We start from the raw sequence: 16286 nt of genomic DNA, 5'->3' as shown, positions 1-16286 counted from the left end.
CACGAGTACCCAAACAAATTTCTGCATACCCACGATCCCATGGCTGCAGCCCTCGACGTACCCATTATACATTCTTCATGTGCGGGACTGAGATGTGGACGCACATCTATGGACACGCCATATGGGTATTTCTGCTCATATGTTCTGCATTTCATGGACACCTGTCATCAACCTTAAACACGCTGGTGGTGCATATGTCTAACAGTGCCGTAGTCATGGCTGTTACGCCTTCAGCATCGCTTCCTCCATCACGCTTTATCTTGCATAGGGCTAAATTTTTGGGTCCTACAATGGACACCAATGTGCATATGTAAAGTGTAGAACCTGTTGGACTGTGTCCATCTGGCCAGTGGGTTTGACTGCTGCTGTATGTTCCCAATCGCTGGTGTGTGTTTGACTACACATATTATGTAGTGTTACGACATCCAGGTCTTTCAAACCTGAAACCTAATGGCGACATCCAAAGATGCAGGTTAGCAACTGCTTTACATAAGCCTCAGAAGTCACAATACGAAATATCCGCCACTGTATTGTCAAAATAACACCACCATGACATGTGGATCCTATTAATTCATTGAAGGATGTTCTTTATATGTGGGTACGCCATAGCTTGACCATCCTATAACCTTCCTAGTTGACGTTGGTGGTGTGCCATTAGTATGTGTTCCGCAGATCGCCCATTTGTTCTGCAGTATGGAAGCGAGTGAACCCCATTTTCTTGCTGGCAGATTGAGTGCTGTCTACGCCGGTATTCGCACGCCGGTCTGGCTTTGTATGGGGGGTGTGTACTGTGGTCCCTATCTGTATTTTCTGTGTTATGCCTTACTGCAGCTGTGGAATTACACCGGGTTTGCAGTTATGGGTGACCATCTTGGTCGTATGTTTGTCCGTCCATGGGAAATGCCTACTGGACACTGGTATAGGGCTGTACACATTTCACAGCTGCATTTAGCATTCTCCGGTGGATTATTTGCATTATTAGTGGGGAGTAACGCATGTGCTATACCCACATACAAAAACAAAAAGGTCGTCGCTTTGCCAAATCCAGCTAACCGTAACTAAAGTCCAATAGTAATTAAATAAAAACGTAGCCAGATGCTGCTGTATATGTAAAACGATTTATTCCATAAAACAAGAACAACGTATGATGGCTTCGGTTAATGCCCTTCTTCAGATAAAGATGTTACATCACACACCTATTTTTAAAACACAATCTATCCAATCACCAATTAGTAAAACCCCCTTTTACCCATGATCCTGGTCTGCAACCCTCATTACCCGGATCCCTGTGTGCTGTCAATTCCAGGATCCATTTAGTCTCAGCCAATTCTGTATTTAATTTAATATCACCCCCTATGGGTCAAGTGCAAATTGTCTATAACCCTGAAAACCATGGGAAGGATATTTTTCAGATGCCTAAACAACGATTACTTTCATTTTATTCTTGATATTGGACAAATGTTGAAGAATCCTTTCTTTCAACATCTGATTTGTCTTCCGCATAGACTAGCTCGAACACGGGCTGCACTCAGCTATAGAAACAACATCACTAGTTTTACACGTTGCCCTGCCCTTAAAAGTGTATAACTTATTGTTATTAGGTGGCCAACTCAACCCTTTTTGATACAGGCACATGCCTTGCAACACCCACAAGAAACAGTCCCTGCTCTCCCATAACATGCTTTCTAACTAGCCCTCTTCTTTACATAGAGCATCTTTTAAATTCTTGTTCCTTTTGTATATAAACCCAAATGTTGCCTACCATATCTCTTAGAGATTCATCACTGGTTATGATGTTCCAATTTCTTCATAATCCAAACCCCTTTAGTGTCACTCCCATAAGTCAGTGTTACCTTACGGGTCTTGGTCCTAACGTCCCTAACCACACGAACGAAACATGTAGATCCTATTAATTCATTGAAGGATGTTCTTTATATGTGGGTACGCCATAGCTTAACCATCCTATAACCTTCCTAGTTGACGTTGTTGGTGTGCCATTAGTATGTGTTCTGCAGGTCGCCCATTTGTTCCGCGGTATGGAAGCGAGTGATCCCCATTCTCTTGCTGGCAGATTGAGTGCTGTGTACGCCGGTATTCGCACGGCAGTCTGACTTTGTATGTGTAGTCTCTACTATAGTCCCTATCTGTATTCCCTGTGTTATGCCTTACTACAGCTGTGTGATTCCACCAGATTTGCAGTTATGGGTGCCATCTTGGCCGTACGTTTGTCCATCCATGGGAACTGCATAATGGACACTGGTATAGGGCTGTACACATTTCACAGCTGCATTTTGCATTCTCTGGTGGATGATTTGCATTATTAGTGTGGAGTAACGCATATGCCATACCCACATCCTCACACGGGCGGGACAACGGATCATCTGCCAATCAACTCCTACACCCATTTCTGCATACCCACGATCCCATGGCTGCAACCCTCGACAGTACCCATTGCACATCCTCCATGTGTGCGGGAATGGGATGTGGACGCACATCTATGGACTCGACAATCTGGGGATTTCTGTGCATATGTCCTGCATTTCATGGACAGTTGTCATCAACCTTGAACACGCTGGTGGTGCATATATGTAGCTGTGCCGTATTCACGGCTGTCACTTCATCTGGGTCTCTCGATCGCAGCCGGTTGACATTGCATACGGATAAATTTTTGGGTCCTACAATGGACACCAATGTGCATATGTAAAGTGTAGAACATGTTGGACCGTGTCCATCTGGCCAGTGGTTGTGACTGCTGCTGTATGTTCCCCAATCGCGGATGTGTGTTTGACTACACATATTATGTTGTGCTACGAAACCCATGTTTTACTACGATTAACCCAAATGGTGTTAATGTAATGCTGCAGGTTGGCAACTGCTTTAAGTAATCCTCAGAAGGCCCAGTAGGACATATACGCCACTGTATTGTCAATATAACACAGCCAGAACATGTAGACCCTATTGATTCATTGAAGGATGTTCTTTATAAGCGGAAATGCCAGTGTTTAAACATCCTATGACCTTCCTAGTTGACGTTGTTGGTGTGCCATTGGTATGTGTTCCACTGGTCGCCCATTTGTTCCGCAGTATGGCAGCGAGTAATCCCCATGTTGTTGCTTGCAGATTGAGTGCTGTGTACGCCGGTATTCGCACGCCGGTCTGGATTTCTATGGGGAGTGTCTACTGTAGTTGCCATCTGCATTTCCTGTGTTATGCCTTACTGCAGCTGTGTAATTCCACCGGGCTTGCAGGTATGGGTGCCATCCTGGTCGTAGGCTTGTCCATCCATGGGGATTGCCTACTGGACACTGTTATGGCCTGTACACATTCCACACCTGCATTTAGCATTATCCGGTGGATGCTTTGCATTATTAGTGGGGAGTAGGTCATGTGCTACACCCACATCCCTCCCACTGGGCGGGACAACGGATTATCTGCCAAACAACACCGAGCCCCATTTCTGCATACCCAAGATCCCATGGCTGCAACCCTCGACAGTACCCATTACACATCCTTCATGTGTGGACTGGGATGTGGACGCACATGTATGGACACGTCGATCTGGGGATTTCTGTTCATATGTCCTGCATTTCATGGACACCTGTCATCAACCTTAAACACACTGGTGGTGCATATGTCTAACTGTGCCATAGTCACGGCTATCGCATCATCTGGTGGTCGGAAACGGCTGGATGGAGTTCTGTTAGTAGGTATTTTTGGGTCCTACAATGGACACCAATGTGCATATGTAAAGTTAGATGTTGCTGGACTGTGTCCAACTGGCCAGTGGTTTTGACTGCTGCTGTATGTTCCCCAATCGCGGATGTCTGTTTGACTACCCATTCTACGTGGTGCTATGTAAACCAGGTGTTTTAGAACTGTGAACAAATGGTGTACATCCAAAGATGCAGGTTAGCAACTGCTTTAAATAAACCTCAGACGTCCCATATGTATTCATTGAAGCATGTTTTCTTTATAGGTGGGAACGCCATAGTTTACATATCCTAGTTGGACGTTGTTGGTGTGCCATTAGTATGTGTTCCACAGGTCGCCCATCTGTTCCGCAGTATGGTAGCGAGTGCTCCCCATTTTGTTGCTGGCAGATTGAGTGCTGTGTACGCCGGTGTTCTCACGGCGTCCAACTTTGTATGGGGAATGTCAACTGTAGTCCCTATGTGTATTTCCTGTGTTATGCCTTACTGCGGCTGTGTAATTCCACCGGGTTTGCAGTTATGGGTGCCATCTTGGTCGTACGCTTGTCCATCCATGAGAATTGCCTACTGGACACTGGTATAGGGCTGTACACATTTCACACCTGCATTTAGCATTCTCCGGTGGATGCTTTGCATTATTAGTGGGGAGTAAGGCAGGTGCTACGCCCACATCCCTCCCACGGGGCGGGACAACGGATTATCTGCCAAACAACACCGAGCCCCATTTCTGCATACCCAAGATCCCATGGCTGCAACCCTCGACAGTACCCATTACACATCCTTCATGTGTGCAGGACTGGGATGTGGATGCACATGTATGGACACGTCGATCTGGGGATTTCTGTTCATATGTCCTGCATTTCATGGACACCTGTCATCAACCTTAAACACGCTGGTGGTGCATATGTCTAACTGTGCCATAGTCACGGCTATTGCATCATCTGGTGGTCGGAAACGGCTGGATGGAATTCTGTTAGAAGGTATTTTTGGGTCCTACAATGGACACCAATGTGCATATGTAAAGTTAGATGTTGCTGGACTGTGTCCAACTGGCCAGTGGTTTTGACTGCTGCTGTATGTTCCCCAATCGCGGATGTCTGTTTGACTACCCATTCTACGTGGTGCTACGTAAACCAGGTGTTTTAGAACTGTGAACAAATGGTGTACATCCAAAGATGCAGGTTAGCAACTGCTTTAAATAAACCTCAGACGTCCCAATAGGACATATCCGTCACTGTATTTTCAACATAACACCACCAGAACATGTTGATCCCCTATGTATTCATTGAAGCATGTTTTCTTTATAGGTGGAAACGCCATAGTTTACATATCCTAGTTGACATTGTTGGTGTGCCATTAGTATGTGTTCCACAGGTCGCCCATCTGTTCCGCAGTATGGTAGCGAGTGCTCCCCATTTTGTTGCTGGCAGATTGAGTGCTGTGTACGCCGGTGTTCTCACGGCGGTCCAACTTTGTATGGGGAATGTCAACTGTAGTCCCTATGTGTATTTCCTGTGTTATGCCTTACTGCGGCTGTGTAATTCCACCGGGTTTGCAGTTATGGGTGCTATCTTGGTCGTACGCTTGTCCATCCATGAGAATTGCCTACTGGACACTGGTGTAGGGCTGTACACATTTCACACCTGCATTTAGCATTCTCCAGTGGATGCTTTGCATTATTAGTGGGGAGTAAGGCAGGTGCTACGCCCACATCCCTCCCACGGGGCGGGACAATGGATTATCTGCCAAATGACACCGAGCCCTGTTTCTACATACCCAGGATCCCTTGGCTGCAACAGTCGACAGTACCCATTACACATCCTTCATGTGTGTGGGACTGGGATGTGGACGCACTTCTATGGACTCGGAACTCTGGGGATTTCTGTGCATATGTGCTGCATTTCATGGACAGCTCTCATCAACATTGAACACGCTGGTGGTGCATATGTCTAGCTGTGCCGTGGTCACGACTGTCGGTTCTCGTGGTTGGACGATGAAGGCTGGCACGCATTCCATACGGGACAATTTTTGGGTCCTACAATGGACACCAATGTGCATATGTAAAGTGTAGAGCTTGTCGGACTGTGTCCATGTGGCCAGTGGTTTTGACTGCTGCTGTGTGTTCACCAATCGCGGATGTCTGCTTGACTACCCATAGTGTGTAGTGCTACGGAAACCATGTTTTCCAAAACCGGAACCAAATGGTGTACATCCAATGATGCAGGTTAACAACCTCTTTAATTAATCCCCAGAGGTCCCAGTAGGGAAGTATCGCCACTTTATTTTCGGAATGACACCACCATATCAGGTAAATCACGGGCACTTTGGCCCGGTCTTACCGGCCATTTGCAAGTGTAATTAGCAGACACGTGTCAATACATGTATAATAATACATATTGTAATACCGACGTTAATCTATGTTATTTGGACAATGGCTTCTGCTATTGACATACGTTGCTGTGGGTGTTGCCGGTTACCATACACATGGCTTTCTCAAAGGCCGAATTCACAATTCTGAACACTACTGTGGTCTCCTTTAAGGACCCTGAGCCAGTGGTCAACAGTACTCAAGCCACTGCATCACTTACATATGCCTTCTACCGGTACCTACAGGACTGCATAGTTCAGGCATTCCCTTACCCAACTGTGGTTCATTGTACCAATGCCAAGCATCCAGTGTGGTGTACCCCAGCCATACACAAGCTGTATAACGAGAGGAGGTGGCTACTACAAGGCAGAGCAGACACCTTGTGAGGTATGACACCCTTGCTCATTATATGTGTAGAGCTACAGGCTGTCATGACATGGTCAGGGGCAGGTTCCACAGATATATCTCCATGGACTCGGCAGACAATCATACAGCCTTCATTTGCTATGCTGGACACCTGGGAGGTAACTCACACATATGCTCTGACTGGGTTCACAATGATGTGGAGTTTACTGAACATACACACATTGCCAACATACGGGCTGACAGGTTCGGTGAAGACATCTCCACCCCCTCCCCCCCACATGGAGAGATGTCTGTACCAGCGGTTTGTGGTCCCCGAATGTTCTGTAACGCACGGGTGGGACATGCTCTCCAGGGTAGTGAACACAGCATCCATGGGACCAGCTGGTGTCCCGACTGTGTACTCCGCGATCTCATTGAGGAATTAGACCCACAGTTAGGACAGCTGTTTATTCTTAGCGTCGCACGGCGACTGTAGTCCCACTTCACAGGGCCAGTGCCTCCACTGACCCTGGTTATTACTGTCCCATTACCATGAGAAGACTTATCTGCAAAGACATGAGGAGGGATCATACTGCGGCCCATAGATGACGACATAGGGGACCTGCATACTTTGCATCCAACCCAGTTTGGCTTGGTCAGGGGCGGTTCATGCGTTTAAATCCTGGTTGACGTTTTAGGGACAGTCACCGAGGCCATTGATGGGGGTCTTGCAGTCCATACAGCCTACCTCGACCTGGCAAAGGCCTTCAACACAATACCCCCCTCAGGTATCATTGATAAACCCATCGGCTTGGATGTGTACACGTACATCGCAGGATGGGTTGCAAACTGGCTAGGTGACACGACCCACGCAGTCATAGTTGCTGGCAGCATGTCGGACTTACTGCCTGTCACAGGCGGTGTCCCACGGGGCTCTGCCCTGGGTCCACTCTTTTTCTACATCTACATTTCCACAGTACAAGCACACACAGGGGTGTTATGGCTGACATTGTTTGTAGATGACTGCGAACCGGGTGCCATAGTGGGACAGACATCTGACACAGATATCCTTCAAAGGGGCCTCCCAGATATGTATATCTGCTGTCAGGGACATGGCCTACAGCTAAATGCCAGGTAATGCATAGTCATACCCGTCGAGAAGAATGAGGTCACCCCTGTCCGGCATATGGGTGGCAGTCCACTGAGCACGGGGGTAATTACCAGGGATCTGGGGACCCAGGTTGTCGGTCACCATTCGTTCGACACACACGTTGCTATCGTGGTTCGGTAGAACTTCTACATTGCCCACCTGATTCTGCAGGGATTCACATCTAGATCAGGGTAGGTCATCGTCTCCTTGTACTCATTACGTGTTACACCTATGATTGAGTACATTGCCCCATTCGGAGGGTATCTGACCCGACACCTACAGCAGCTGGGAAGGCCCCATAGGTTAATCGTCAGACAGATGCAGGGTGTCAGGGATTTGTGTTATGCTGCCCCACTGTTAGGACTCCTGCTCCATTCAGTCACATACCTCTTGTTTGGTGTTGACCTGTGCCTGACATACGAGGCCATGTCGACCCATATTTGATGACTTTGCTTCACCTACTGGATCTACATCCCTCGGAACCACAAGGGCAGGTGACGTAAACCTTGACACGGTCATTAATAGGATGTGTTGGAGTGACACATACGTCACCCAGACACTCACTATGCTGTGGATCTACATCACAGTACATGTGAGGCAGAGAACCTTGCTAGCCTTGTTCGAGGGGAATCTTGTCCGCTGGATGAGGGATTGCAGATATACCCCAGGGATTACATCATTGTCACTGCTTGACAGAGGTACAGCAATATAATAGGCATTTTATCTCCGGACCGGAGGGTTGGCAAAGGAATCCTAACTATGGCCTAGGGTTATGGCTGACCTTGGGTAGATAGCCTACTCTGTACCTATGGACCTATGAACCTATGTTCATAGTTTGTCCCATTCACACTTGTCTATCCCCTATCCTCTTTCTCATGTGTATATTTCTGTGGCACGTGATTGGCCTCTGTATTACCTGCAGGTATGCTGTCTACAGTGCACATACGTCACGGTTGATTACATTGTATCTGTGGCCCTACCTCTGTGATACTGAGGACTACCACACATCTTTCACAGCATTACATGCATATGTCCATTCTATTATTCTTTGGCCTATGGGGGGGTGTTAAGGCAACGGTTACACGTGTCCCTGTTTGTGCGCGTGTCATGGTGGTCTTTGACCAGCCTCCGTTGCGGTCGTGGGATGGACGGTAGTGTTGGTGTGTGTTTGGCATGTGTTTTCACTGCCGGTACATCTGTGGGAGGTGGGGTTGGCACATGTTCCTCTTTGCAGGGGGCCCCATCCTGGAGTTTTGTGTCATGCATCTACACTTGGCATGTGCCATATGTCCTGTGCTATTCCCACAGTCGTGTATGCCTTCATTCATTACTACTGCATGTTACTGCCTGTTTGTATGTGGTACACATGGCTATTATGGTGGTTGGCTTGGCCTATTCCCATGCTATGACATACCCATCCATCCGGGCATATGCATGTTATTCCGTCCTTTGCGTTGGCCGTGGGTGTTTGGCCGTCCGGCAACGCTACTCTCAACATGTGATGTCCCACCTTCCCCTTCTGTGCCTGTGGCACCCTGTTAGGGAGTCCTGTTTGGTAGGCAGATATTCCGCTATATGTGTTGTGTTTGACATGTCTGCATAGCTAATCATCGGTACGGTGGTTGAACATACCACCTTGTCCAGATGTGTACAGTTATGTGCACCGTGGCGTGTGCACACCTATGGGGTTTGGACGGGTCCATACCACATGCTGGATGTACACATTCTGCCGACACATTCACATGCAGCCATTTGCATATCTGTACCTGAGGTTGGTTGTTAACATGTGGGGTACATATTTGCCCACGTGGCACTGCCTAGGACAATACTTCTTACCACATTTCAGGTATGCCCATTGTGTGTAGGTGTGTAGCTGCGCAAGGCTGCTAGCTGGGTTGGGTGCATGGTCGTACATGGGTGCGGGATACATGCTATGATGGGGCTATTGTGTATTACATTTGCATGCATAAGTTCTGCTTCTGGATATTACTCTTAGACATACGCCGTCCTGTGTATGCGACGAGCACGTTGCTGGGTGTGGTACATGTTGCTATGCACATGTTTGCCTGTGTTTAGGGTATCTTGTTTCCTTCTTGTTGTTATATCGACACGGCTACCCGGCTGTGTACTCTCACTACTGCTGGTGACCATGCCCATGTCGCTACTTCTATGTCGGTGCGGCGCTGACATGCTGCGTACACCTTCACTGGGTATGCCCACTGACAGTGCATTGCGGACGGACACGGTATTACGCGTATCCTTTGTTCCTTGGATGGGTACACTTAGGGCTTCGTGGGTTGATGTTTGGTTCTCCGTTTTGTTGGGACGGGTACTATGTTGCATACTCTGCGTACGTTTCATTCTCCACGGGCCCTGGCTGGTGCGGTTACTATTACGGGCGGCCTGTGGAAGTCAGCACTTTAGGTTGCTCATCGCCTGCCGGCTTGGCCACGCCTCCGGACGCATCCTACTTGGGCTCGCTCACGTGCCCTACGCACGTGTCTGTGGTTGCGGCGCGCACTCATTACTATGCATATGGCGCTGCTACGCCGACAATTCACTGCACCGCCGGCGCAAGCCTTACACCGGCCTTGCGCAGAGCTTCATGAATCCCAAGGTGTATCTTTAATATCGTTTTTTTTTTATTTCTAGCTACCCTCCTATATCTGATAGGATTTAGTATTTCCCACCTCTTTTCAACTGGAAACACCCCTTCCGGGCTTCGCCTGCCTTTTCCCTTCCCAATCTCCTCCCCTTCCAGGAATTTCCTCTGTAGGTTTTTAAAAGACCCTCCTAATTCCAGGGCGCCATTTTTTAAACCAGTCTATTTCCCTGCTGCTGCGCGCCTTTGACTGTGCACTCTTATCTGTTGTAAGTATTTACTTGTTGTTTGTTTACTTTTTATAGCAATGGTTCTCAGTAGTTATAAATGGCCTATGCTTCGACATTGTGTTTTCCCGAAGCTCATATAAATCTGAAACATTCTTTTTGCTTCTGACCTGATACTACCCTAACGCCATTCCCTGATTGTTTTGGCTGTGGGCTTAGTTTATTTTCTCTAGTATTCTGATTACAGCGACTGCTTTGTATTTGTATTTTTGAAAGTATTTAACGTCTTGCCTTTTGAATTTAATAACCTGTATAGCCTAAGTTAATGTTACTCGCAATATCAACCTTTTCTGCTTTCATTTTATTAATACCTGCACAACTTAATCTCCAATACAGTTGTGTAGTTGTTTTTTTTTAGTTTTCAATACTTTTCATCAGTTAAATGCAGCTAACTGCTCGTTGACTGTGTACCAGCTGTAGCGACAGTGTGGTAGCTTAGTTCTCAATACTTTTCTTCAGTTAAATGCAGCTACCTGCTCGCTGACTGTGTACCAGCTGTAGCGACAGCGTGGCAGCTTAATTTTTAATAATTTTTATCAGTTAAATGCAGCTAAGTGCTCGTTGACTGTGTACCAGCTGTGGCGACAGTGTGATAGCTTAGTTTTTAATACTTTTCTTCAGTTAAATGCAGCTAACTGCTCGTTGACTGTGTACCAGCTGTAGCGACAACGTGGCAGCTTTGTTTTCAATATTTTTTATGTCAGTTAAATGCAGCTAAGTGCTGCTCTTATTGAAGAGAATTGCTATCTGCTATGTGTTTCTTGTTGCTAAACACGCTGTTGACCTAACAAGTACAGATTAGTGACATATGTAAAGACTACTTTAACCTCTCTTGGTCTTTACTCTGATAGTATTGCGTGATTTATAGTCTATGGAATTTTTTCCTGCGAGGGATGTAAACCTCAACACTAGTTATAATTGTTAAAACGCAATCTTTTATGATTTGATGACGTACCAATTAATGTTTTACTATTGTTTTACTATAATAAGGTTCTACTATTGTTAAAATGTAATCTTTTACCCACCATCTACCTGAATTGCGTGTAACTTGGAGTGGCCTTACACGTGTAGCTTGGGCTGGGGTTTTATTCCCTAAGGGCTACCTACCCTCGACATTTACTTAGGTATAACTGTTATGGAATAAAATGCTTACCTTTATGTTTCCCTCCGCTGTTAACTGAAAACCTTCTTACTTAATTCTTTTGTTGTATTACTTACTGTGGAGGTGTATATGTTATAGCTGGCAGTAGCCATTTAACTCTGTGTATTCTGTACTTTATGCTGTGCCTAAACATATACTGTTATTAAGGAAACTGCTTGACCTTGCCTGATTGTCACTGCTATTTTTATGTGTTATAATTTAAATTATATGACTGGAATAACCAGTTATTTCTGCACTGTCCTAGAAACATTGTGTTTTTATTATTATTTTTCTCGAACTTTATTTTATTTTCACCACTTCTTTCCTCCTGTATTAGCTACCTCCTGGATATACCCTGTGTTTTTGCCTGGGTGGAATCCCTCTACTATCTCTGCTAGTGTACTTTCTGCCAACTGCCCTTGGAAAATCCTAAACCTAGCCTTCCTCTGCAACCCTCTACCTCAAGATATCAAGAAAGTGTCTGCCTATATCTTGGACTTGTAATTTTATAACCAATTTAACCCTGCTAAGCTATTTGTCAGCTCCCAGTCAAGCTTGCCAGCAGCAACTCCCCCCCTGCTCCTTTATTTCCTTTCCCTCCTTACCTTAACTTTTACTTAACTTGTGCTCTCTTTCCCATTAGTATATTCTTACTTCCAGAAAGCCCCAGTGAATCTTATTGTAATCTCTGCTTTGTCCACTAGATGTCTCCTTTTCCACATCCATATTTATTGTACTAGTTTTTTTATTCCTACTTAATTCTTCCTATTTCACCCTTCCCATTACTATCCCTTTCTTCCTTTTCTTAGTCCTCTCTTACCCTCTCCTCCTTAAACTACCTTACTTACCTGGACTCAGCTAGATTTCTCTGATAATTTTTTCCTTCCTCTTTGGTTTACTTTGTGCTCTGTCTCACCCACCTTTTTTGGATCTCCTAGCTCTCTCCCTTTCTCACTATTAACCAGGCTCTCTAAGTTGATATATTCCCCTTTTTTATACATCTTCTTTTTTTTTTACCTGGTGCTACCTACTTCTACTCTCTGTTCTCTTTTTATCCTCTCCGTCCCCCTATCTTTCCTATCTTCCTAATTTCCCCCTTTTTATTACTGTATCTTTACTATCGTTTTTTTTTATTTCTAGCTACCCTCCTATATCTGATAGGATTTAGTATTTCCCACCTCTTTTCAACTGGAAACACCCCTTCTGGGCTTCGCCTGCCTTTTCCCTTCCCAATCTCCTCCCCTCCCAGGAATTTCCTCTGTAGGTTTTTAAAAGACCCTCCTAATTCCAGGGCGCCATTTTTTAAACCAGTCTATTTCCCTGCTGCTGCGCACCTTTGACTGTGCACTCTTATCTGTTGTAAGTATTTACTTGTTTGTTTACTTTTTATAGCAATGGTTCTCAGTAGTTATAAATGGCCTATGCTTCGACATTGTGTTTTCCCGAAGCTCATATAAATCTGAAACATTCTTTTTGCTTCTGACCTGATACTACCCTAATGCCATTCCCTGATTGTTTTGGCTGTGGGCTTAGTTTATTTTCTCTAGTATTCTGATTACAGCGACTGCTTTGTATTTGTATTTTTGAAAGTATTTAACATCTTGCCTTTTGAATTTAATAACCTGTATAGCCTAAGTTAATGTTACTCGCAATATCAACCTTTTCTGCTTTCATTTTATTAATACCTGCACAACTTAATCTCCAATACAGTTGTGTAGTTGTTTTTTTTTAGTTTTCAATACTTTTCATCAGTTAAATGTAGCTAACTGCTCGTTGACTGTGTACCAGCCTGTAGCGACAGTGTGGTAGCTTAGTTCTCAATACTTTTCTTCAGTTAAATGCAGCTACCTGCTCGCTGACTGTGTACCAGCTGTAGCGACAGCGTGGCAGCTTAATTTTTAATAATTTTTATCAGTTAAATGCAGCTAAGTGCTCGTTGACTGTGTACCAGCTGTGACGACAGTGTGATAGCTTAGTTTTTAATACTTTTCTTCAGTTAAATGCAGCTAACTGCTCGTTGACTGTGTACCAGCTGTAGCAACAACGTGGCAGCTTTGTTTTCAATATTTTTTATGTCAGTTAAATGCAGCTAAGTGCTGCTCTTATTGAAGAGAATTGCTATCTGCTATGTGTTTCTTGTTGCTAAACACGCTGTTGACCTAACAAGTACAGATTAGTGACATATGTAAAGACTACTTTAACCTCTCTTGGTCTTTACTCTGATAGTATTGCTTGATTTATAGTCTATGGAATTTTTTCCTGCGAGGGATGTAAACCTTAACACTAGTTATAATTGTTAAAACGCAATCTTTTATGATTTGATGACGTACCAATTAATGTTTTACTATTGTTTTACTATAATAAGGTTCTACTATTGTTAAAACATAATCTTTTACCCACCATCTACCTGAATTGCGTGTAACTTGGAGTGGCCTTACACGTGTAGCTTGGGCTGGGGTTTTATTCCCTAAGGGCTACCTACCCTCGACATTTACTTAGGTATAACTGTTATGGAATAAAATGCTTACCTTTATGTTTCCCTCCGCTGTTAACTGAAAACCTTCTTACTTAATTCTTTTGTTGTATTACTTACTGTGGAGGTGTATATGTTATAGCTGGCAGTAGCCATTTAACTCTGTGTATTCTGTACTTTATGCTGTGCCTAAACATATACTGTTATTAAGGAAACTGCTTGACCTTGCCTGATTGTCACTGCTATTTTTATGTGTTATAATTTAAATTATATGACTGGAATAACCTGTTATTTCTGCACTGTCCTAGAAACATTGTGTTTTTATTATTATTTTTCTCTAACTTTATTTTATTTTCTCCACTTCTTTCCTCCTGTATTAGCTACCTCCTGGATATACCCTGTGTTTTTGCCTGGGTGGAATCCCTCTACTAACTCTGCTAGTGTACTTTCTGCCAACTGCCCTTGGAAAATCCTAAACCTAGCCTTCCTCTGCAACCCTCTACCTCAAGATATCAAGAAAGTATGTCTGCCTATATCTTGGACTTGTAATTTTATAACCAATTTAACCCTGCTAAGCTATTTGTCAGCTCCCAGTCAAGCTTGCCAGCAGCAACACCCCCCCTGCTCCTTTATTTCCTTTCCCTCCTTACCTTAACTTTTACTTAACTTGTGCTCTCTTTCCCATTAGTATATTCTTACTTCCAGAAAGCCCCAGTGAATCTTATTGTAATCTCTGCTTTGTCCACTAGATGTCTCCTTTTCCACATCCATATTTATTGTACTAGTTTTTTTATTCCTACTTAATTCTTCCTATTTCACCCTTCCCATTACTATCCCTTTCTTCCTTTTCTTAGTCCTCTCTTACCCTCTCCTCCTTAAACTACCTTACTTACCTGGACTCAGCTAGCTTTCTCTGATAATTTTTTCCTTCCTCTTTGGTTTACTTTGTGTATCCCACTCCGTTCGCCCAGAGGGCTCACTCCGCTCCCCTCCCTACCCCCAATTCCCACCCACCCCAGGGGTCCTAACCTTATACCTCTCTAGACACACCCCCTATCCTTACCTTCCTATCCTTTTCCTTCCTGCTAAACTTAAACCCCTCCCCTCTATACACTCCCCTTTTTCTCCTCCCACCTCCTCTTTGATTCCTTGCCCACCTTTCCTGTTTCTTGCATCTCTACTTTTCCTCTATTATCTTTCCTCCTACATCCCTCCACTCACCTTACCTGTCTTTCCCCTTTCTTTACACTTTAATTTCCACAGCTCTCCTCTTTCCGTACCCTTGAATATCCTTAGCTGTCCTCTTACTATTGTTGAGTTACATATATATTACCACCTCTATAACCTATAGCTTGTACCTTTACTCTAAAACCACGTTTATCTGGTTTCACTTTTAAAATGGCTCCCCACTTACCTACCCTACTTATACTCTCAGTTTTACTCCCAACCACCCTATTCTCAGCTTACCTTCTTACCTTCTTTGAAAACCCACTTAATATCCAGCCTAACTACACACAAAAACATACATCTTCTTTTTACACTTCTCTCACTTCATTCTTAAATGTTAATTCCACCCATAGCTACCTCCTACCTAAGTTTCATAGGTGCACTCACCTCAACTATGCCTTACCATCAGAGAAAAAAATAAAACGACCTACTCTTCTTAAGAGTAACTTCATATACAAACCAGATAATCCCACCTTACAAGACGATGACATTCACCCCAACCCTGGCCCCATACATCCCTCCCCTCAAGCATCTAGACCAAGCTTCAATAATACCTTCCTCATAGGACATCTTAACATACGAAGTGTAAACAATAAAGTACCCTACCTACACGCCCTCCTTGACACACACTGTTTTGACATTCTCTGCCTTACAGAGACATGGCTAAAACCAGTCACTAAAGATACTGAAATTATACCACAAGGCTATAATCTACTAAGACTTGACCGATCTAAACGAAAAGGTGGTGGAGTAGCAATTCTGTTTAAGAATCACCTCAATATCTCTACCCTTCCAGCCTGTCCAACCCAGGATAGTAAAGTAGAAGCCATCATCACTAAACTCCAATTAAATGCTAAAAAATCCCTTTACATCATCTGCATGTATATACCTCCAGGTAACAACATACCCATCTTAGAAGACTTTCTCAGTTGGGTTTCTACCAACTACCCCCAAGAAACTATAATTCTTGGTGACTTTAATAT

The sequence above is a fragment of the Protopterus annectens genome, chromosome 12.part0, assembly GCF_019279795.1.
Source record: "Protopterus annectens isolate FY-2018-M chromosome 12.part0, PAN1.0, whole genome shotgun sequence".
Taxonomy (NCBI): domain Eukaryota; kingdom Metazoa; phylum Chordata; order Ceratodontiformes; family Protopteridae; genus Protopterus; species Protopterus annectens.
This window is presented reverse-complemented; position numbering follows the sequence as displayed.